General features: G+C 47.1%; 1 long non-coding RNA gene across 1 annotated transcript; it reads right to left on the bottom strand.

The window, feature by feature from the left end:
* Nucleotides 1-48: 48 nt before the first annotated feature.
* LOC136315400 (uncharacterized) lies at nt 49-14,361 on the bottom strand. Its single transcript, XR_010727495.1, has 4 exons — nt 14,289-14,361; nt 6,802-6,890; nt 1,402-1,485; nt 49-563 (listed from the first exon to the last, which is right to left on the bottom strand). It is a non-coding gene; the product is annotated as an uncharacterized lncRNA (long non-coding RNA).
* Between the last annotated feature and the right edge of the window lie 8,373 nt (nt 14,362-22,734).

Below are 22,734 nucleotides of genomic sequence, written 5' to 3'. Positions count from 1 at the left end.
AAATGTCTATATCTGTTATTTTTCACAAAGGCATAGGTGCTGGATTCCTTCTTGGAGAACAGAAATTCTGGATCTTTTAATAGAAATTCCAAGGTGGGGAGTGTGATCAGAATGGCACATTTCATGAAGCCCGGAGGCAAACAGTTGGGTTATTCCTTCTCAGTGACAGAGATTTTGTTTTGACTCCGACATGTGAAGATGAGCCACCTACCTGTGGGCTATGGGCACTGATGAGAAGGCACAAGCGACTGCCAAGATCAGACTGCAAGTCTCATTATTCTGGGCTTCGACCCAACTGGCCAGCTGGTTCCCTTGCCCTGGGAATTTGGGCTGCCACTCAGCCAGCTGGACAGGTGCTTCTCCAGGCTGCCTGCTCTGACCATGGTGCCCTGGACCCACTGTGACAGAGCAGGTGCATGCCCAATCTGACCTGAAGGGCAGCTCCTCAGTGCTGCTGCCAATTCCTTCTTCTCCTTGCCTTCCGTGTTTGTTTGTGATTCCAAATATTCGAGTTTCTCTTCCCTCTTCACTGCTCCCAGTGCAGATATTAAACGAGCATATACCTGGTGGGAGTAGTGGTTGATTGGTCAGCAGCCAGGGCCTGAGTCCCTGAGCACCTGCTCACAGCTAGGCACCTCTCCAGGGTCCAAGGGGTAAAGGATCATGCCTGGCATGGCAGGGGCTTGAGGACCACAGAACCACCTGTCAGCTGATTGGCCTGTGTTTGCCTCACCTGGTTGTTCCTTGTTGAGAACTTAACTTCTGCCCCTCGCCTATTCTTTCTTTCTTTTCCTTTCCCCAACTGACTCTTAATTTCCTACCTACTCACCCAAAATTCTGCTTTGGGGCACCACCCTTGACCCATGTGCCCCCAACAGCATTTGGGGCAGGGCTCCTTTCTTTCAGTACCCTGTGTCTGCCCTTCTCCCTCCCACACTGACTGGCTGTCTCCCCGCCTCGCTCTGGGCATCTGCACTCACAGCTCCCCAGGAGGGGTCCAATCGGATGCACAGGAGGCCTGCCACAGGCTGAGGGCCTGGAGACGCTGCACAGGCCACAGCCCGCTCCCGAGATTTTGAAAATTGTTTTCTTTGATGCCTCTTCTCAGCCAGCTCAAGGATCGAGTGCCCACACTGACCTCTTTGCTCCCCTCCCCACCTGCCGGTCAGTTTATCAAAAAGAAAATGCAAGCCAAGACTCTGTTTTCAGGTGGGTCTGCTTTCGGGCAGCCCAGCTCTCCTCAAATATCCATGCAAATCCCTATCTGAAGGTCCCAAGTTATTCTGATGCCAGGGAGCCCTAGAGCCACCTTTGGAAAATATAAACTCGGAACTTACCATCTTTTGGTGATTGAGGCAGTTGCAGTTTTGTAAGTGAAGTGCATGAATGAGTGTGCCTTACCTGAGTGAGCGCCCCCAGGGGGGAGGTTCTGTGTACACAGGGTTGATGCAGCAGAGAACGAGGTCCCTCATGGAGCTTGAGTTTCTGGTTCAGAGAAAGAGGAAATAGAAACTAAAGGTCAGAGGGGTTGGGGGGGGGGGGACAAAAATGGCATGAAGAAGACAAAACAATGCTGGGCGAGGATGGAGCTATCGCATTGGCTGAGGGAGTTAAGGAACCCGTGATGAGAGGAGGGCCCTGGGCCTGGGGGGAGGGTGGTGATTGGCTTTCAACCTTAGCTTTGCCAGAGATGAGCTGTGTCACTTCACTATGCCTCAGTTCTCTTGACTATAAGATGGAAGGAATCATACCTACCTCATCGGATTGTCATGAGAACACATGCTCATAAAGATCCAGGCATAGGGTAAATGTAGAATTAATGGAAGCCATTTTTAATGCAGGTTTCATGGGAAGACAGCATTTGACCGGATCCTAAAGCCAGAGTAGGGATATGGGCATGTGCACGTGGGGTATCATGGCAGACTTGGGAACTCAGAGATGAGCAGGGCACAATTCTTACCAGCAGAGAGTTTCTTAAGAAGTGACAAAACTCACTTTGGGGGGCTGAGGAGACTTAAATGATAACAATCCTCAGTGATACCAAAATTTTTTAATTTCTCTTTAAAGGCAGCATCCTTGGAAACAACTGCTAACGAAGACCCCGACCAAAAAAAGACCAAGCACAGAGGTGTGTATTGTGGGAAGGATTGCCGACTCAATGACGTTTGTAAATTTGCTCAGAGAGAGACATTTCTCCACAAGATGGCTAGGTGGCGATAGAGGCACGCAAAGTTAGTGAGAAGGTTCTCGTCAGTGCTGTCTGTGCAACTGACAAGCTGGTTCTGGGGCCTGCTCAGCTCATCTGTTCCATGCATTTCCATCCCACCTCACATGGCTATCCTCTTGTCCCTTCCTGCTTTTCTCTATTCAGATATTTCCTGAGGGACTGATATGTCTCAGACCTGCAAAGCAAGCACTAAGGACTTTAGTGAAAAGCTCTGTAGAAATAACAAGCCTCAAACATATAGCATTAATCTGTTAGGATGTCACGTTTGAGAAATGCATATCTATTAAGAAGAGGTCCTATTTGAACTCTTGAAACTCATACCTATCTAAATACTGTTCAAAGTTTTGGGGAAGAAGACAACTCAATGGCCAAGTATGGAAAGAGTATAGTGGCCCTGGCTGGTTGGCTCAGTGGTAGAGTGTCGGCCTGGCATGCGGAAGTCCTGGGTTCGATTCCTGGCCAGGGCACACAGGAGAGGTGCCCATCTGCTTCTCCACCCCTCCCCCTCTCCTTCCTCTCTGTCTCTCTCTTCCCCTCCCGCAGCCGAGGCTCCATTGGAGCAAAAGATGGCCCGGGCACTGGGGATGGCTCCTTGGCCTCTGCCCCAGGCGCTAGAGTGGCTCTGGTCGTGACAGAGCGATGCTCCGGATGGGCAGAGCATTGCCCCCTGGGGGGCAGAGCATCACCCTCTGGTGGGCATGCCAGGTGGATCCCGTTCGGGCGCATGCAGGAGTCTGTCTGACTGCCTCCCTGTTTCCAGCTTCAGAAAAAAAATACAAAAAACCCCCACAAAACAAAACAAAACAAACAGAAAGAGTATAGTTTTTGCCACCAAACAGTCTGGGTTCAGTTTCTAGCTGCAGCATGAACAGCTGTGTGACCTCAACAAATTATTCAATGTTTCTGAGCCTCAGGTCTACAACTGTAAAAGGTAATAAATAGTTGTATGTATTTACTATGTGGCATTTAGTATGTGTTCAGCAGATGTTAGCTGCTTACACTCTGCTCTCCAATGTAGGAAAAGAACGGCATCATGCTACAGAGAAAGGAGGGAAGTGTCTGAGCCAATGTACAGCCCTACACCATGTGCTTGCTGGGGCAGATGTGGACAAACCACATTATCGATATGGACACAGCTCTATACAAAGGGAACATCAGTTAAATCTAATGCCCACAAACACTTGAAACTTTAGGGGAGAAAATGAAAATAGTCTAAAATATGACCAGGTGAAATGTATTCAACCCTACAGACATTTCTTGAGTGCTCAATCCATGTGGGTCAGGGCCAGGGAAGAGGAGCATTATGACAAGCTGAGACAGGACACTGGCCTCGCGCAGAAGCTTTATGAGCAATGAAGTGACATCTGGGCAAAGACAGTGAGAGGAGGAGAAGAGAAAGGAGAAAATAGAGCAGGATGTCTGCTCCCTTCCTTTGTATGACCTGGCCTCATTAAGAGTTTATTTCAGCTGGTTTGGGGTAATTGGTTTGATGGCTCAGCCTGGAGTTGATGTGCTCCCGGGGGGTATCCTGAACTTGATTTAATCACAGTGAACTTTTCATGTAGTATTTTATGACCTGCAGGTGCCCTAGATGACCTCAGAAATGGCTGTGAAGTTTGCTGCTAGAATAGGGGTGGGATGTGTAGTAAGGGGCTTGGGCTCAGGCCTCTTACTTGACTGCAAGTCCCATTTTGCTCCTTGTTGTCCATGGAACTTTAGACAAACACCTTATGACTTTTAAGACGGGGCTTGGGCAGAGTTTTAGGGTGTCCCTCAAGATTTTCGCCCCCTGGTGTGCATGCTGTGGATACCGCCCCACCCACAGGTGCGGTGGGTCCCGGGAGTGTGCTGGGACAGCATACCTGTGATTGCCTTCCACTGCATGGCAAAGGTGAAGGGGTTTTAAAAATGTAATCAAGGTACCAAATCACTTGATTTTGAGTTAATAAAGGGGAGATTAACCTGAGTGGACGTGACATAATCAGGTAAGCTTTTGAAAAGACGATCTAGAGGTCAAAGATAGAAGTTGGGCCTGACCTGTGGTGGCGCAGTGAATAAAGTGTTGACCTGGAACGCTGAGGTCGCCGGTTCAAAACCCTGGGCTTGCCCGGTCAAGGCACATATGGGAGTTGATGCTTCCTGCTCCTCCCCCTTCTCTCTCTCTTCTTTAAAATGAATAAATAAATTTAAAAAAAAAAGAAGTTGGGAAGGTCCTGATGGCCATGAGGAAGCAAACCACCATGTTGCAGAGAAGACCACGTGCCAGAGGATGACTCTAGTTGACAGCTAGCAAGAAAGTAGGGACTTCAGTGGGACAACTGCAGGGAACTTTGTCCGTTCAGGGCAGGCTGTCTGAGGGTGTGGGGAACCAGCAGTGGTCCTGGAGGATGACATGAATGAGATGAGGTCACAGCCCAGCTGACACCCTGACTGCAGCCTTGTGAGGCCGTAAGCAGAGGACCCAGCTAAGCCATGCTGGACTCCTAACTCACAGAAATGCGCTGATTTAAAACACTAAGTGTGTGGTCATTTATTTCAGAGCACTTGCAGACTAACTCAGGACTTGTATTACCCACTCTGCAGGTTTGTTATCAGGAAAAGATACAGAAAGCACCTGGCATGTGGAAGACTACTAATAAATGGTAGCTTTCAGCCACGTAACCCCTGGTTATCCGATCCTTTTTTTGTGGGGAAAAGAAATCTCTGGGTTTTTTTTTTTAATGGATCTTGTAAACTACTAAGAATTGTTGAGAGGATGGACTAAAACAATGTGTGTAACATGCTGTAGTGCACAGTCTGCACACAGTGAGCAGTGAGTGGTGGCGATAATGACAATGAGAATGGGATTAAAGACACACAATGGTGAACATTTTACCCTGGTGAAAATTAGGCATGTTCCTCAATAAGACACAAAATTCTTTCCCCCTTAAAATCACTTTTTACTTGTTTCACAAGTAGTTTTTCTTTCAGTAGCACCAGAGACCATTACTGAATCATAGGGTGGACATGAACCTTAGATATAATCTAGTCCAACTTCTTCAGTTGACAAATGAAAAGAAAAAAGAAAAAAGTAACAACAAAAACCCTGAACCTGAAGTGGGCTTGTTCAATGCCACAAAGAAAATTAATAGCAGGATCAGGAATAGAATTCAGATATCTTTTTTTTTTTTTCATTTTTTGAAGCTGGAAATGGGGAGGCAGTCAGACAGACTCCCGCATGTGCCCGACCGGGATCCACCCGGCATGCCCACCAGGGGGCGATGCTTTGCCCCTCTGGGGCATCGCTCTGTTACGTCCAGAGCCATTCTAGCACCTGAGGCAGAGGCCACAGAGTCATCCCCAGAGCCCGGGCCATCTCTGCTCCAATGGAGCCTTGGCTGCGGGAGGGGAAGAGAGAGACAGAGAGGAAGGAGAGGGGGAGGGGTGGAGAAGCAGATGGGCGCCTCTCCTGTGTGCCCTGGCCGGGAATCGAACCCGGGACTCCTGCACGCCAGGCCGACGCTCTACTGCTGAGCCAACTGGCCAGGGCCCAGATATCTTGATGGCAAGGCCATTTCTACAGAACTGTGTATTAATTTCTCTTCAGAAATTTTCCTCCATGTGAGACTCAGTGCCACTGCAGCTCACCAAATACCAGGATTCCCTTGTAAAACTCACTCTGCACCTAATTTATCAGCCATGAACATTTGTTTCCAGCTGTCACTCCTGCAGAATTTATTATTGACCTTAATTCATTAAATTAATATTTATTGAGGACCTTTGCGCTACATTTGGAATCACGCTTGTTAACCTGCAGCCCTGACTCACTCTGGAATTATGCCCCAAGTTCATTGTAAGCTTGTTTGCTGTAACAACCCTATAAGTAGGTGCTGCTGTGACTACCATTTTACAAGTGAGGAGGTCGAGACAATAAGAGGTTCAGGGGCATGGGCCAACTAGTCAGTGATGGAGTTGGGATTTGTACCGAGCTGGCTGGCTGCTACTTTGAATTTCTTTCCACATTTTTTTTTTTTTTTTCATTTTTCCGAAGCTGGAGACGGGGAGGCAGTCAGACTCCCGCATGCACCCGACCGGGATCCACCTGGCACGCCCACCAGGGGGCGATGCTTTGCCCCTCTGGGGCATTGCTCTGTTGCGTCCAGAGCCACTCTAGCGCCTGAGGCAGAGGCCACAGAGCCATCCCCAGTGCCCGGGCCATCCTTGCTCCAATGGAGCCTCGCTGCGGGAGGGGAAGAGAGAGACAGAGAGGAAGGAGAGGGGGAGGGGTGGAGAAGCAAATGGGCGCCTCTCCTGTGTGCTCTGGCTGGGAATCAAACCTGGGACTCCTACACGCCAGGCCGACGCTCAACCGCTGAGCCAACCAGCCAGGGCCTCTTTCCACTTTTAATTAGACTGCTGCTCTGAAGCCAGTTCGGAATAGTAATAATAATAATATCGATGCGTCAAGAATCCCACTCTTTGGCCCCATCACTCGTAGCTCTGCTGGATCTGGGCTGATGTGTCCTCAATCCTCAGGGCCGATAGCACAGAAGCTCCAAGCACTAAAGGTGGGTGAGTGAGGAAGAGAGTTTTACCTTCAGGAAAGTGGTCTTGTTGTAGGGCCTCCTCAGGGTGTTCACTCTGGTCCGAAAATGGACGTGGTATGTTCCCCTTCCAACTGCAGCTTTGAAGAGAGAAATTTTAACCCCTCCATACCCCCATTCCTCATCCACAGCTGGGTGTTGAAGACTCTGAGATGGTCCTCACATGGGCACTTCTACACTCCAGCTGCTCTCATTTGGTACTGAAATGGTGACCCTGACTTTAGCTCCCTTCTCATTGTAATTCTCTCTTTCCCTTGGCAGACATCTCAGCAACTTGGTCAGATACTGAGAGTGGCCCAGATCCCAGCGACTGACTGCCCCCCTGCCCCGCTTAGTAATGACCATGTCTCTCCAGGGCTCAGCCAGTGTCTAGCTATAAGAAGGATTAAGCTCATGAGCAGGGACAGGTGTTTCTTCATGGTTCTCACATCTGTAGTGAGAACGAAAAATGAACCCCAAAGGGAAAGGCCATTGAAGATGGAGGAGAACCCTCCAGGTAGCACAAGGTGAAAGCCTGGCCGTTTATGAATCCCTTCTGCCCATCGTAGGTCCTGTCCTTGGGGACGCCACAGCGAGTCCTGGATTTATGAATCAGGACACGCAGCAATAGGAAGACAGCAGGAATGAGGACTATTGAAATGCTCTTGTTCTGTGAAGTTGGAGCGGAAAAGCTGTGCTTTAAGTACTGCATGTTGAGAAACGCAAAGGGCCTGAGTGCTCTCTGCAGCGAGTACCTCAGACAGCTGAGCCGCGCACACAGGTCAGGTTGGAAGAGAAAAAAACAAAAAAGGGTAGTTCAGGATCATTACTGAGATGGTCAGCACCAGGATCCAACTGCTGCTGAATACTATCTCAGTTTTCTGTATGTATCAGGTTAAAGTAAACTGTGGCAGATGGTAGTTGCTCATCCCAATGATTAGTTCATTTGAAATAGTCCCCATGTTGTTCTGAACAAACCCTGTGTCTGAAGAACCTGTGAGGACCGTCACCTTCATGTGCCCACCAAGCACTATCTGTAGACTGAATCGTACACAGTGTAAGAGCACGGCTGTGACCTATACAACACGTAATTAACTCTAAAATGCTCTAAAAGTTATTGTAGTTTCTTTGAAGTCTTTTTCAAAATAAATGATGCAAGTACTCTTCATTTAGCCTATAAAGATTTTTGATGTGGTCACATCTCATATCTGTACAGGTGTGGAGCCATGGCCTCCCAGGGCCAGTTGAGGAGGCTCCCCTGAGCCAGGTGGATTGCCAGCTGGGCAACCACCACCACTGGTAACCTATGGTGAGGACAAGCTAAGCCACCCTTTGACTCTGCATCTACATTTGACAGTTCCTTGTCAACTGGCACGACAATAGGACAGGCTCCCTGCATGGCGTCTGCTAAATCTGAGTCCCTCATCCAGGCCCAGAATGTACCGAGATAGTCATTAAAAGCATCATTTTTAGCTTTGGCCAGATAGCTTGGTTGGTGAGAGCATCGTCCTGAAGTGCAGAAGTTGTCAGTTTGATCCCCAGTCAAGGCACATACAGGAACCGAGTTATGTTCTTGTCTCTCTCTCTCTCACTAAAATCAATCAATCAATCAATCAATCAATCAAATCAATCAATAAAAAATGTAAAAAGCATAATTTTAAAATGATGTAATTAAAATGAATTTATATAATTTATTATACAAATAAATAGAAATATATTTCTATGTTGTTTGATAGATTCGTTCCTTATGATACTTGTGAGAAGTGAACAGTACACAGTAACATTGAGCCTAAATAGCCTTGGAACCAAAACCAGTGCTGGCCTGATGCAAGTATGGTGTTATAAGGTGTAAACTGGCCTGGGTGGGAGACAGTTGGGACCATGCTAAGTTGTTTTTATTTCCAACCACTGCAGACTAAACATGGAAGTAGAGTTTGCATCCCCAAATATGTCCTTTTTTTGGGAGGGGGGGGCTACTGAATATTTTAAGCTGTTTTTTTTTTGTTTTTTTTTTGTCTTTTTCTGAAGCTGGAAACGGGGAGGCAGTCAGACAGACTCCTGCATGCGCCCGACCAGGATCCATCTGGCACGCCCACCAGGGGGCGATGCTCTGCCCATCCGGGCGTCGTTCTGCCGCGACCAGAGCCACTCTAGTGCCTGGGGCAGAGGCCAAGGAGCCATCCCCAGCGCCTGGCCATCTTTTGCTCCAATGGAGCCTCGGCTGCGGGAGGGGAAGAGAGAGACAGAGAGGAAGGAGAGGGGGAGGGGTGGAGAAGTAGATGGGTGCTTCTCCTGTGTGCCTTGGCCGGGAATCGAACCTGGGACTCCTGCATGTCAGGCCGACGCTCTACCACTGAGCCAACCAGCCAGGGCCTAAGCTGGTTATTTTTAAGAAACAAAGAATCAGGGAGAGCTTGACTGGTGATGGTACAGTCAGTGGACAGAGCATTGACCTGAGACACTGAAGTCCCAGGTCGCCAGCTTAAGTGTAGGCTCATCTGGATTGAGTGTGGGATCATAGACACGATCCCAAGGTCACTGGCTTGAGCCCAAAGGTCACTGGCTTGAGCCCAAGGTCACTGGCTTGAGCAAGAGGTCACTGGCTCGGCTAGAGCCTTCCTGGTCAAGGCACATATGAGAAGCAATCAGTGAGCAACTAAAAGTGCTGCAACTACAAGGTGATGCCTCTCACCTCTCTCCCTTCCTGCTTCTCTCCCTTTCTCTCTCTCTCTCAAAAAATAAAAAAGAACGGGGAGAACCTCTGACCTTCCCACTTACTGCTGTGTCTTATTGTTAAAGATGGCCCAGCAAACATTTATCACACATTTCTATCGGCATGTGAATTGCCTTCCTGCCCTTTGAAGCCTCCAATTATAAGCCACCTTCTCCATAGCTCAGAACGGCCTACAGGCCTCAGCTGCCTGATTTGTCTTCACGTCAATATTCTTATGGAATCCCTGCATGTGCAGATGTAATGAATTTGGTTATTTCCTTCCATCAGTCTGTCTCCCATTAATTTGATTACTAGACCAGTCAGAAGACTTAGAAAAGTAGGAAGAAAAAGGTTTTTTTTCTCTTTCACAAGCAATTAATTCCTTATGATTTCTGCTCTCAAGTTTACATGGGAAGTTCATGTAAGCTGTTTCTCCCACACCACACACAGTCCGTGAAACTGAGCTGACCCTTGACCTTTACTGAGATTCCCCCAGTCCTGCCCTGTGGCTTGAAGTCTACGCTGTTCGGATAGACTTAGCCTAGGTCAGGCATTTCATTCAACAGTGACTGAGCATCTCTTGGTCGGGGCGATTGGAAGCCGTCAGAAAGCCACTAGTACTCTGGCCACTAGTACTCAGGAAGAGTACTCTAGTACTCTAGTACTCTTCCTGCCCTTTATTGGTAGCTCCTTGTTCTCTGGCCTTCAGGCCTCCTGTGCTCTCACCACCTTCTTATTCCACCTTTCCCCAGGGCTCATCATTCTCACCCCTCCTGACCAATGAGGGGTTCAGTTTCTATGTTTTCTATCTCAAGCGTGCTTGATTTTAAAACCTTTCCTATTCCCACGGACCAAAATGTCCTTAGTTTAAAGTAGTTCTTGGCTCAGTGGTGCCAGTGGGAGAGGGAATGTAAACTCCATAAATCACACAAATTCCCTACTTTTCTTTCTATGTGTCCAGTATACAAAACTCAGTGAGTAACGTGAAGATAATGACTCTTTGGTGTTACTCTCTCCTAAGCAGGTGAACAGAGGTTTCGTGTCATTCTCAGCCGATCCATAGTGATGCTGTCAGCGAGGAACATCTGGGGCACTTGTCTGGGCCCATCCTACTTGGGTCAGATCTGTAGACGCTAGGACCGGCCCTAGTGGTTCCTATGATTGCAAGAAGCATGGCTACACCAACTGCTGAGGAACTCTGGGAAAACAAGGTCATTACTTCCAGGTCCTGGAGGGTGCTCCACGTGCCTGGAGCCACACAGCCAGATCACAGGTGGAGCGGGAGAAAGCACACACCTGGGGTTCTGCCTGTACTGGAATTGAAGATGGGGTGCCTCCGGTTCACTCTTCACTGGTGAATTTAAATCATAAGAGCAGGAATTAAAGCATGGGAGGGAAGAGCAGGGTCACTGAAGCATTCAGCTATTGAGGTCACCCAGGGCTTTCTGCAGGGGAAACTGCATGAGTAGGGTGGCCTGGCTTCTTATATAGTTGTGTAGTGGGCAATATATTTATTAGAGATGGAATTTTATTTTTTGACAGAGACAGAGAATTAGAGAGAGGGACAGATAGGTACAGTAAGGAAGGGAGAGAAATGAGAAGCATCAATTCTTTGTTGCGGCACCTTAGTTGTTCATCGATTGCTTTTACATATGTGCCTTGACTGGGGGGCTACAGCAGAGCAAGTGACCCCTTGCTCAAGCCAGCGACCTTGGGCTCAAGCCAGCAACCTTGGAATTCAAGCCAGCAACCTTTGGGCTCAAACCAGCGACCATGGGGTCATGTCTATGATCCCACGCTCAAGCTGGTGACCCCAAGCTCAAGCTGGTGAGCCTGTGCTCAAGCTGGTGACCCTGGGGTTTTGAACCTGGGTCCTCCATGTCCCAGTCTGATACTCTATCCACTGTGCCACCCAGAGGAGGATTAAGTCAGTTGAGGCCCTGGATGCAGAAGAAAATATTGGGAAAGAGAGACAGGGAAAATAAAAATACATGCTAACCATATTTTTAAATAAATAAAAAATACTATGTACTATTAATATTAAAATTACACATATGAAACCAAACTTGATGTCATTAGAAAAAAATATATAAAGTTGGGGTTTTGCGGGGCCCTTCAGAAGTTGGGGCCCAGGGCGCACGTCCAGTGTGCCTGCTGTTCAATCCGCCTCTGGTGCCACCACCTAGTCAGGCAAGATGGACGTTTTTGAAGTGGATGCCTCAGTAATCAAAAGTTTACTGTCAGACACTTGCATCACCAACACTAAAGCTAATTGTCAGGCACTTACAGTACACAGTACACACCTCAAGGCTGTGACCCTACAAGGCATGAATTAGTCCCATTTTTCCGGAAAAGAAAGTGAGGCTGGTGAGGTTAAGTAATGTGCTCCAGATAACACCGAGATTGCAAACTGCAGCTGCCTCACCTTGCACTTCTAATCCTCCTTAATGGTTCATTTCTTTTTTTTTTTTTTTTTTTGTATTTTTCTGAAGCTGGAAACGGGGAGAGACAGTCAGACAGACTCCCGCATGCGCCCGACCGGGATCCACCCGGCACGCCCACCAGGGGCGACGCTCTGCCCCTCCGGGGCGTCGCTCTGCCGCGACCAGAGCCACTCTAGTGCCTGGGGCAGAGGCCAAGGAGCCATCCCCAGCGCCCGGGCCATCTTTGCTCCAATGGAGCCTTGGCTGCAGGAGAGGAAGAGAGAGACAGAGAGGAAGGAGGGGGGGGGTGGAGAAGCAAATGGGCACTTCTCCTATGTGCCCTGGCCGGGAATCGAACCCGGGTCCCCTGCACACCAGGCCGACGCTCTACCACTGAGCCAACCGGTCAGGGCTCATTTCTTTTCTCTGTAGTATTGATCACTTTGTCATTACTGTTGTAGCTTTCTTATTTATTAAGTTCTATTGCATATAGTCTGTCTCCCTGCCTCTTCTGCACCTCCCCTCAAGAATCCACCTGCCCTAACATGGCAGGGATATTTGTTGGTGTCATTCATCGGGGCATCCGGCTGGCATAGAGGAGGGCCTGCCAGGACTTCCGTCTTCCCCATGCTTTGTAGCAGCTGGATGGTTGTTTCCTCCTCTGGAACAGCCCTGAGACCATGTAGCAGGTGAAGACATCGCTACCATTCACTGGTATTCACTTCTGCAGTTCTCTAATAAAAATGAGGTTTCCTAAAGGCAAGGATGTTATTGAAAACTGACAAAATGTGAATTCTAAAGCCAGCCTGAGTTTCCTGACAGTTTATGTAACTGCTAGGGGCTGGGGGCTGGTGGGAAGACAATGAGCAAAGGTGTTCAGATATGTAAGGTGACCAGAAAGGAGGACAAAAATAAATCAAAGAAAACAATATTATAAATAAAAGAAACATTTTATTCATTGCAACTATAATACACTATAATGTGATAAATGCATAAAAACATTTGTAATATTTTATATTGTAATTATGCTTACATGCTTATTAATTTTTAATAATACTTATAAGAAAAAAGTACTCATTTAGTAAAACTAAATATCAAACAAAACCACTAATTTGGAGTTATATTCAGGTGTATTTATCATTTTCTAATTAAAAAACATCTGTTTTATGCAACTATTTAATCAAAATGCTTTATTAATAGATATGGTTTGAGGTTAGATTTCCACTTTAAAACTTGAATTTTGAGAGAATACTTGTAAATAAAATTATATGTATTTAGAAATTATTAAATAGATAATAAATGAATAAAATATGAATTGTGCTTCCCTGTCTATGATTGAATATTCACTGAGAAAGAAATAATCGTGAGTCTACAATGTCGTATGTGCCATGTCATGTTTCAGTAAGAAGTACACATAGCCATTTGTGCGCTCGGTATTTCATGCGCTCTCTCAAGGTCTCTCGTGTGGAGCGCAGTCTCTCATAATCGCGTCTCACTGCACTGTACTGATCCTTGACGAATCATCATGTCAAATACTAATACGTCACATCACACGCAATGAATCGACTTTGCATTGATCGAATACAGACATTTACAGATTAGTCTTCCAATATCAAAAAGGAGGATGTGTAGGAGGACACTTTTCAAGGGAGGATGGAACTTACAAAAGAAGGACTGTCCTCCCTAAAGAAGGATGTTGGTCACCTTAAAACATGGGGATGCCCGGTCTCCAGCCCTGGAGACAGATGCCCCAGTTCTGTAGAGCAGTGGTCCCCAACCTTTTTTGGGTCACGGACCGGTTTAATGTCAGAAAATATTTTCACGGACCGGCCTTTAGGGTGGGACGGATAAATGTATCACGTGACCGAGACAAGCATCAAGAATGAGTCTTAGCAGATGTAACAGAGGGAATCTAGTCATTTTTAAAAAATAAAACATCGTTCAGACTTAAATATAAATAAAACGGAAATAATGTAAGTTATTTATTCTTTCTCTGTGGACAGGTACTAAATGGCCCATGGACAGGTACCGGTTCACAGCCCAGGGGTTGGGGACCACTGCTGTAGAGGAGGGTGCCCCCAGTCTTTAGGCGCATATGAACTTGCCTGCTGTGACCTGAGCCTCTGTAGTTTTTATTTATTTCTTTTTTTCTTCTTGAGTCTGTGTAGTCTCAATTGCACAACCCATTTGGACCCGTTTGACAACAGCACTTTGTGGCAAAAGCAGAGCAATGACCAGTTCTAACAATTCTCTCCTCAATCAAATGACACCCTTCAGAATCCCACCTTATTGGAGCAAAGCCTTTTCTTCTTATCCTATATCCAGCCTTTCCCTTTCAACCAAATGAGGCTCACTGAACTCACCTTTGAGCAAGCGGAGCAGCTTCCCCTTGTCTGGCAAACAATCAATGCAGCTTTGTTTTTCTAGCGCTGGTTATCTCTGCACAGCTTAAAAGCTGTCTCTGCTATTGAATGAGACATGTGACCTTAGGTAACCTCACTGAACCTTGGTCCTCTCAAAGAGGATAATAATAGTACTAGCCTCAGAGGCTAATTTGAGGATTAAATAAAATAATCCATATAAGCACTTGACACAGTGACTGGCACAGAGTACCATTTTATAACTGCGAGGGGAAAAGTGGAAACGGCCAGTAAATAGACAGCGATCCCTCGTTGACCGGTGGAATTCCACACTTGGTTAGCACTGGGATTAGCAAGTCCATGATGCTTCGTTATCCACGGTGTCATTTGATTCCATAGCACCTTTCAGGAAATTCAGAGTGGCCATGATTACCATCACCTCACAGAGGAGGAAATGAAGGCAATGAGAATTTATGGGTCTTAACCTGGGAAGCCTCTTGACTAGGCTGTCAATGAAACAGCACAGGACTTCACTTTTACACTGTACATGGGAAACTAGAGTCTGGAAGACTGAAGAACAAAAATGTGTGTGTGAGCAGTACAGGGATGACCCAGCAGGCTTGGGTTGTTCAAGCCTCACTCGTTCCAGAGAAAGGCCTAGCCTTTGACTGGTTCCTGGGAGTTAACTCTAAGCCCATGGAATATCTGGCCCAATCAGAGTGTCTCTATTTACATGAGGCATTGGGCCACACTAGAGCCTATGAGCCTATGCTACAGTGTGATTTGTGGTGGTGCCTGGGCTATGCTATATCAGTTTGGAGAGGTTGTAATTTGAGTAGCTAAAATTCAATATTATTTTGTACCAGTTTCAGGTGTATAGCATAGTTGTTAGACAATCATATACTGTCCTGCTATTTCCAGGGCCCACCTGGCACCATGCGTAGTTATTGCAATATTATTGACTACGTTCCTTATGCTGAACTTAACATCCCCATGACTATTTTGTAACTTCTGATTTGTATTTCTTAATCCCATCACCTTTTCACCCATCCCTCCAACCGTCCTCCCTTCTGGCCACCATCAGTTTGTTCTCTATATCTATGAGTCTGCTTTTATTTTATTTATTTTGTTGTTTAGATTTCATATATGAGTACTTTCTTTCTCTGTCGAACTTATTTCACTCTGCACAATAGCCTCTAGGTCCATCTTTGTTGTTGCAAATGGTAAGATTTTTTTTTTTTTTTTTTTTTTTTTTTTTTTCATTTTTCTGAAGCTGGAAACAGGGAGAGACAGTCAGACAGATTTCCGCATGCGCCTGACCGGGATCCACCCGGCCCGCCCACCAGGGGCGGTGCTCTGCCCCCCAGGGGGCGATGCTCTGCCCATCCTGGGCGTCGCCATATTGCGACCAGAGCCACTCTAGCGCCTGAGGCAGAGGCCACAGAGCCATGCCCAGCGCCCGGGCCATCTCTGCTCCAATGGAGCCTTGGCTGCGGGAGGGGAAGAGAGAGACAGAGAGGAAAGCGCGGCGGAGGGGTGGAGAAGCAAATGGGCGCTTCTCCTGTGTGCCCTGGCCGGGAATCGAACCCGGGTCCTCCGCACGCTAGGCCGACGCTCTACCGCTGAGCCAACCGGCCAGGGCCAAATGGTAAGATTTCATTCTATTTTAGGCCCTGGCCGATTGGCTTAGTGGTAGAGTGTTGGCCCTGCATATGGAAGTTCTCAGGTTCGATTTCCGGTCAGCACACACAGGAGAAGCAACCATCTGCTTATCCAACCTTCTCCCCCCCCCCCCCCTTTTCTCTCTCTTTCTTTCCCTTCTGCAGCCATGGCTTAAATGGTTCAAGCAACTTATCCCCTGGTGCTGAAGATGGCTCTATGGCCTCACCTCAGGTGCCAAAATACCTCGGTTGCCCGAGCAAAGGACCAGTGGCCCCAGATGGGCAGAGCATGGTACCATAGGGGGCTTGCTGGGTGGATCCTGGTGGTGGCTCATGTGGCAGTCTGTCTGTCTGCCTCTTTGCCTTTCACTCAATACAAAAAAAGTTATAAATTTTTTTTCATTCTTTTATGGCCAAGTAGTATTCCATTGTATATATGTGCCACAATTTTTCATCCACTTGTCTGTTAATGAGCACTTGGGCTGCTTCCAAATCTTGGCGATTGTAAATAACGCTGCAGTGAACATAGAGGTGTATGTATTCTTTCACATTAGTGCTTTGGGTTTCTTTGGGTAGATTCCCAGAAATGGAATCACTGGGTCATAAAGCAGTTTCATTTTTTTCTTTCTTTTTTTTTTTTTTTTTTTTTTTTTGTATTTTTCTGAAGCTGGAAACGGGGAGAGACAGTCAGACAGACTCCCGCATGCGCCCAACCGGGACCCACCCGGCACGCCCACTATGGGGCCACGCTCTGCCCACCAGGAGGTGATGCTCTGCCCCTCCAGGGCGTCACTCTGCCGCAACCAGAGCCACTCTAGCGCCTGGGGCAGAGGCCAAGGAGCCATCCCCAGCGCCCGGGCCATCTTTGCTCCAATGGAGCCTTGGCTGCAGGAGGGGAAGAGAGAGACAGAGAGGAAGGAGGGGGGGGATGGAGAAGCAAATGGGTGCTTCTCCTATGTGCCCTGGCCGGGAATCGAACCAGGGTCCCCTGCACGCCAGGCCGACACTCTACCGCTGAGCCAACCAGCCAGGGCCTATTTTTAATGTTTTGAGATAACTCCACACTGCCTTCCACAGTGGCTGCACCAGTCTGCACTCCCATCAACAGTGCACGAGGGTTCCCTTTTCTCCACACCCTTGCTGGCTGTTGTTTGTTAAAAAATGTCAGCTTGCCTAGGTAGAAACAGCACATTTCCCAGAACTCCCTTCCCTGTATGTTTCTAGTCCTGAAGATCCACAAGAGATTCTTGTAGGAGGCAAGGAGGGTGGAGATGAAACAGTGGCCATTCTGGAGCTGACACCTATGGTCTTGTCTGCCACTCACGTCACCAGCATGAGACAGGGCCTGGGCCGGAGTGGCCCACTTCCCAGCTCCCTCTTCAGCCTCTCCCACTCCTGGGCCAGGTGGGTGTTTGGTCCATGAGAAAGGACCTGGCTTGTGCCCAACACCACAGCAAGGACAGAGACAACAACAGGGCTTATCTCCCCACCTTGCTTACATCCATCTTTCTTTCCCAAACTGTCTTCCTTATGGACTTCCGGCTCCAGCATCCGATGTGAGAACAACAGGTTTATGAAGGCTTTTTAGTTAGTTTCCACAACTGTGGGAGGCCAGTTCCTGCACCAAATCTCTCTCTTTCTCACTCTCTCTCTCGCCTGTGTAAGAATATATCTATTTATCCACTCACCTATCTTAGTCAGTTCAGACTTCTGTAACAAAATATCCCAGACTGGGTAGCTTTTAAACAACAGAAATGTATTTTCACAGTTCTGGAGGCCGGAAAGTCCAAGATCAAGGCTCCGGTAGATTTGGTGTCTAGAGAGGACCCTCTTCCTCACTGCTGGCTGTCTTCTCACTATCACTTCACATGGTAGAAGGATTGAGGGAGCTCTCTGAGTTCCCTTTTATAAGGAAGAGCACTAATCCCATGTATGAGGGCCCCACTCTCATGACCTAACCATCTTCTGAAAGCCCTACCTCCTAATAACATTATGTTGGTGTTTCAACAAATGGGTTCTGGGGGGCACAAACATTCAGATTACAGAACCAACTCTCTTTCTCTATTGCCTAGTGGTTCTGCTTATCTGAGCCCTGATATACTATTACTCCTCCTCCTTTAGTCATCCAGACATCTCCATCATAGCCTTTAGAACACTGGGCTATAATTTCCCACAATTTTCTCGTGGGAAGCTATTCACGCTTCTCATAGTGGGTCACCCTATGTCCTTGTCTGAGAACTTCACGAGAGCAGAGACTAAGTATGACTTATTCTTAGCTATGTCCCTGGGCTAATATAGTCTCTGGCATGTAATAAGTGCTCAAGAAATATATGATGCATGAGAAATGGAAAAAAGTCTTATTTCCACTGAAGCTTTCCTCTCTGTTCAGCAGGAATTTGTTCGGACAGTGAAGAGCTAAGAAAGAAGCTCATTTCCTGTGCACATACAAGGGTGAAAAAGGATGATGATGTGCAGCAAGTGTAGGAAGGAGTAAGCATTTCGTTCTGGAATCTTTTGGCAAACGAAACATGTCTAAATAGTATAATTGTACGAGAATGTCATGTATAAATCACAGCCACGATGTTACCTTTGGGCAAGTGCGTGTCTGCACATGCGCACACCGTCCGGTTCATTCACTGTCCCTAGTTCTATAGAGGATAAAGCTAGCGGGGCGGCCAGGGCTGGGGCGTCCGGGCCTCTGAAGGCTGACTTTTCTTGTGGTGTGGCATCAGTCAGGTTACTTCAGCTTTCAGTTTCCTCCGCTGGAAAATTAGTTGGAAGAACGAGCCAATTTCTCAAATGGCTAACACTGCCTGGTTCTGCCATTATTTATTTATTTATTTATAACAAATCTTATTTTTTTATTTTATTTTATTTATTCATTTTAGAGAGGAGAGAGAGAGAGAGAGAGAGAGAGAGAGAGAGAGAGAGAAGAGAGAGAGAGACAGGGGGGAGGAGCTGGAAGCATCAACTCCCATATGTGCCCTGACCAGGCAAGCCCAGGGTTTTGAACCGGCGACCTCAGCATTTCTAGGTCGACGCTTTATCCACTGCGCCACCACAGGCCAGGCTCTGCCATTATTTTATATTTCTTTCTTGAGGCTGGCTTCTTCCAACTGCTGACTTTCCCCATCTCATGTCTATGCAGTGGATTCGCATCATGTGGACAAAATGCATTGTGCTCAAGAATACAAGAGGATATTCCTGCCCCATGAACTTTTTTAATTTTAATTTTTAGGTTTTATTTATTTGTTTTTAAAGAGAGAGAGTAAAGAGAAAGAGAGAGAGAGAGAGAGAAGGTGGGAGGAGCAGGAAGCATCAACTCCTGTATATGCCTTGACCAGGCAAGCCCGGGGTTTGGAGCCAGCAACCTCAGCATTCCAGGTTGACGCTTTATCCACTGCGCCACCATTGGGCAGGCTGAACCTTTAAAAAAAAATAATTTTAGGTGTACAGCTCAGTAAAACTAAATTACATTCACATGGTTGTGCAACCACTGAAATAACATTCCATTGTATGGATAGATCACACTTTGTTTATCCATTCATTCTTTAGTGGGCATTTGGGTTGTTCCTACCTTTTGGCTATTGTAAATAATCCTGCTATGAACATCTGTTTGAGTCCTTGTTTTCAAATCTTTTAGATATATACCTAGATGTGAACTTACTGGATCATATGATAATACTATATTTAATTTTCTGAGATACTGCCGAACTGTTTTCCTAGCTCCTAATTTTGTCAAGTCTAACATGTCAGAATCTGGACCAACAAAGTGTGTCATGGGGGTTGTTAGGTTACTATTAGATTGGGCTTTAGTCTGCAAACCAGAGAGCAGCCTCTCACGGGACACCTAGTTTGCTGGCGCTCTAATCTTGACTTTTAGTCCCTAAGAAATAAATGTCTATTGTTTAAAAAAAAATTGGCTTTGAGGCTCAGGCCAATTTAGAGAGTGGGACAAGAGGTGTTTTAGAAGGACAAAAACAAAAAACACAACTCGTGGCCATGGACAACAGTGTGGTGATTGCCTGGAGTGGGCAGGTTGTGGAGGAGATAGGTGGATAAATGGTGATGCACAGAGACTGGGGGGAGAGGGTGAACACACAATACAGACGTGCTGCAGAATTGGGCAACTGAAACCTGTATAATCATGTTAACTGTGTTACCCCAATAAAATCAATGAGAAAACAAACCAGAAGACTGGGATTCAGGTCACAGCTTCATCACACCCCAGGTAATGAGACCGGGGAAATTATATTAACCCCTTGACTGGTGTTCTCCTAACCTGTAAGGTGAGCGCACTGCTTTACTTCCCAGGATTAGGGAGGGAATTAAAGCAGAGAAAAATACACAGCGAGCATTTTGCCTAGTGCCTGGCAGAATAAAGGCTCAGTGAAGGTTAATCTCCTGAGTCCTTTGCATCCATGTTCACACCCTCTCCACCTGCAAGTCCTTTCTCTCCTCCCTCTGCACCCCACAAAATTGGTCCTTCTGCCACACTATTCTCTAGAATACCCATTGCCTTTGCCCATTCTTTCCAGGCTTCCCTCCAAAAGTATTCAAAGACACTTTTGGGAAGGAGCTCCTAACACACTCATGGCAAGGGCTTCATAGTCCATAATTTAATGCATTGGACTCTTTGAGGCATTTGGTTGCTTTTTTTTTTTTTTTTTTTTTTGTATTTTTCTGAAGCCGGAAACGGGGAGACAGTCAGACAGACTCCTGCATGCGTCCGACCAGGATCCACTCAGCATGCCCAGCAGGGGGCGATGTTCTGCCCATCCAGGGCATCGCTCTGTTGCAACCAGAGCCATTCTAGCGCCTGAGGCAGAGGCCACAGAGCCCTCCTCAGCACCCGGGTCAACTTTGCTCCAATGGAGCCTTGGCTGCAGGAGGGGAAGAGAGAGACAGAGAGGAAGGAGAAGGGGAGGGGTGGAGAAGCAGATGGGCGCTTCTCCTGTGTGCCCTGGCAGGGAATCGAACCCTGGACTCCTGCACACCAGGCCGACGCTCTACCACTGAGCCAACCGGCCAGGGCCTGAGGCATTTGGTTTTTAACAGGGATCAAGCTTTCAACCTAAGGATGAATCCTTATGACAGTTCTTCAGACACTTGGGACAGAATATTGAATGGTAATGACTGCAGTTGACCTTCACTGTGAACTTCAGATCCCACTGAAGGCCTCACGATCCCCTCTGTCTGGGCTGAGAATAATGCTGAAGTAGAGAGAACAATCCTGAAAAACTGAACATGACCAGTCAGTTGTTGAAAACTGAGAGGCGGCACAGACTTCTGACCAGACCGCTCAGAAGCAAAGTGATATTTCCATAATTGAAATGTTCATCTCATAAAACCCCCTGGAATATACTAATTAATGCAAGCAGAGCAGAAACCTTTCTGCCAAAGAGTGGTTGATGCCACTCTGTGACCCAGTGAGATCACGTTCTGAAATGGATACTGCGGACTCAGGTGACTTGATATGCTGCCCTTTTGACTGGAATTTTCTGGGGTGGAAATAAACCTCATCATCTTATAAATTGCTGGTATATGAAAGCAAAGTGAATTCGTTTCAATCAGCAATTGAAGTACAGGCTCTGAAATGATTTTTTGTTTTGCTTCTTAGTGTGAGAAGTTGTCTGATAGTTGTAGTTTATATACTAAAATATTGGAATTTTTTAGGCTTTTGATGGCTTACAGAGACGAGTAAAATATTAGAAACTGGGATTGTTTCAGAGACGCTAGAACATATGGTACTCATCCTAGTTGGCACCCTAGCACCAACATGGGAACTAAAAACAATTGAAATTTTAGGTGGGGTGAATTTGGAGACACTGTCAAAAGTGAACTCTTCCTGTACCTACTGCTATCTGCTGCCTGCAGCTTCTGGCCAAATGCTGTCTGTAGCTGAAAAGCAGGTCTCACCGTAGGTCGCTTGTTGAGTGGATGACACCATGCAGTGAGGCTGTGTTCGCCTCACTGAGCATGCCAGACTTGACAAGACACATATGCTGCTATTCTTGCAAATGTCAACTCCTCATTTTGAAACCTAAAAATGAAATAAGTGAATTTTAAACATTTATGCACAGATTGATTGAGAATATGATCCCAAGGACGTGAGTTTGGAGCCACGAAGCTGTTTCCAGTGTGTCTTGCACATTTCCCGACGGCCTGCCTTGTTCTAACTTGCGGTGAGTGTAGCAGAGGAGCGCAGGGGCATCGTGCTTTTCAGCTCTCACGCAAGTGAGGCTGAGATTGAGTGGCCTTCCTCAGGGAGCTTCCAACTCTTAGATCCGGATAAGAGGGAGGTCACACAACAACCAATGTTTGGACAAGAAGATATCATCAGGAGCATTTATGAATATAAAATATATAGCCTCTTTGCCTTTAGTTTTTTACCTTCAAGTGGGTATTGGCTGTATTCGTCAGGATAGGCTAGTTTATGCTGCAGAACAAAAATCCTTCAACAAAAGCATAGTTTTTTTTTTTTTGGTACTTTTCTGAAGCTGGAAACAGGGAGAGCAGTCATGCGCCCGACCGGGATCCACCCAGCACGCCCACCAGGGGCGACACTCTGCCCACCAGGGGGCGATGCTTTGCCCCTCTGGGGCGTTGCTCTGCCGTGACCAGAGCCACTCTAGCGCCTGGGGCAGAGGCCAAGGAGCTATCCCCAGCGCCCGGGCCATCCCTGCTCCAATGGAGCCTTGGCTGCGGGAGGGGAAGAGAGAGACAGAGATGAAGGAGGAGGGGGCAGAGAAGCAAATGGGCGCTTCTCCCATGTGCTCTGGCTGGGA

Source organism: Saccopteryx bilineata, chromosome 11, assembly GCF_036850765.1.
Source record: "Saccopteryx bilineata isolate mSacBil1 chromosome 11, mSacBil1_pri_phased_curated, whole genome shotgun sequence".
Lineage (NCBI taxonomy): Eukaryota > Metazoa > Chordata > Mammalia > Chiroptera > Emballonuridae > Saccopteryx > Saccopteryx bilineata.
This window is presented reverse-complemented; position numbering and strand designations above follow the sequence as displayed.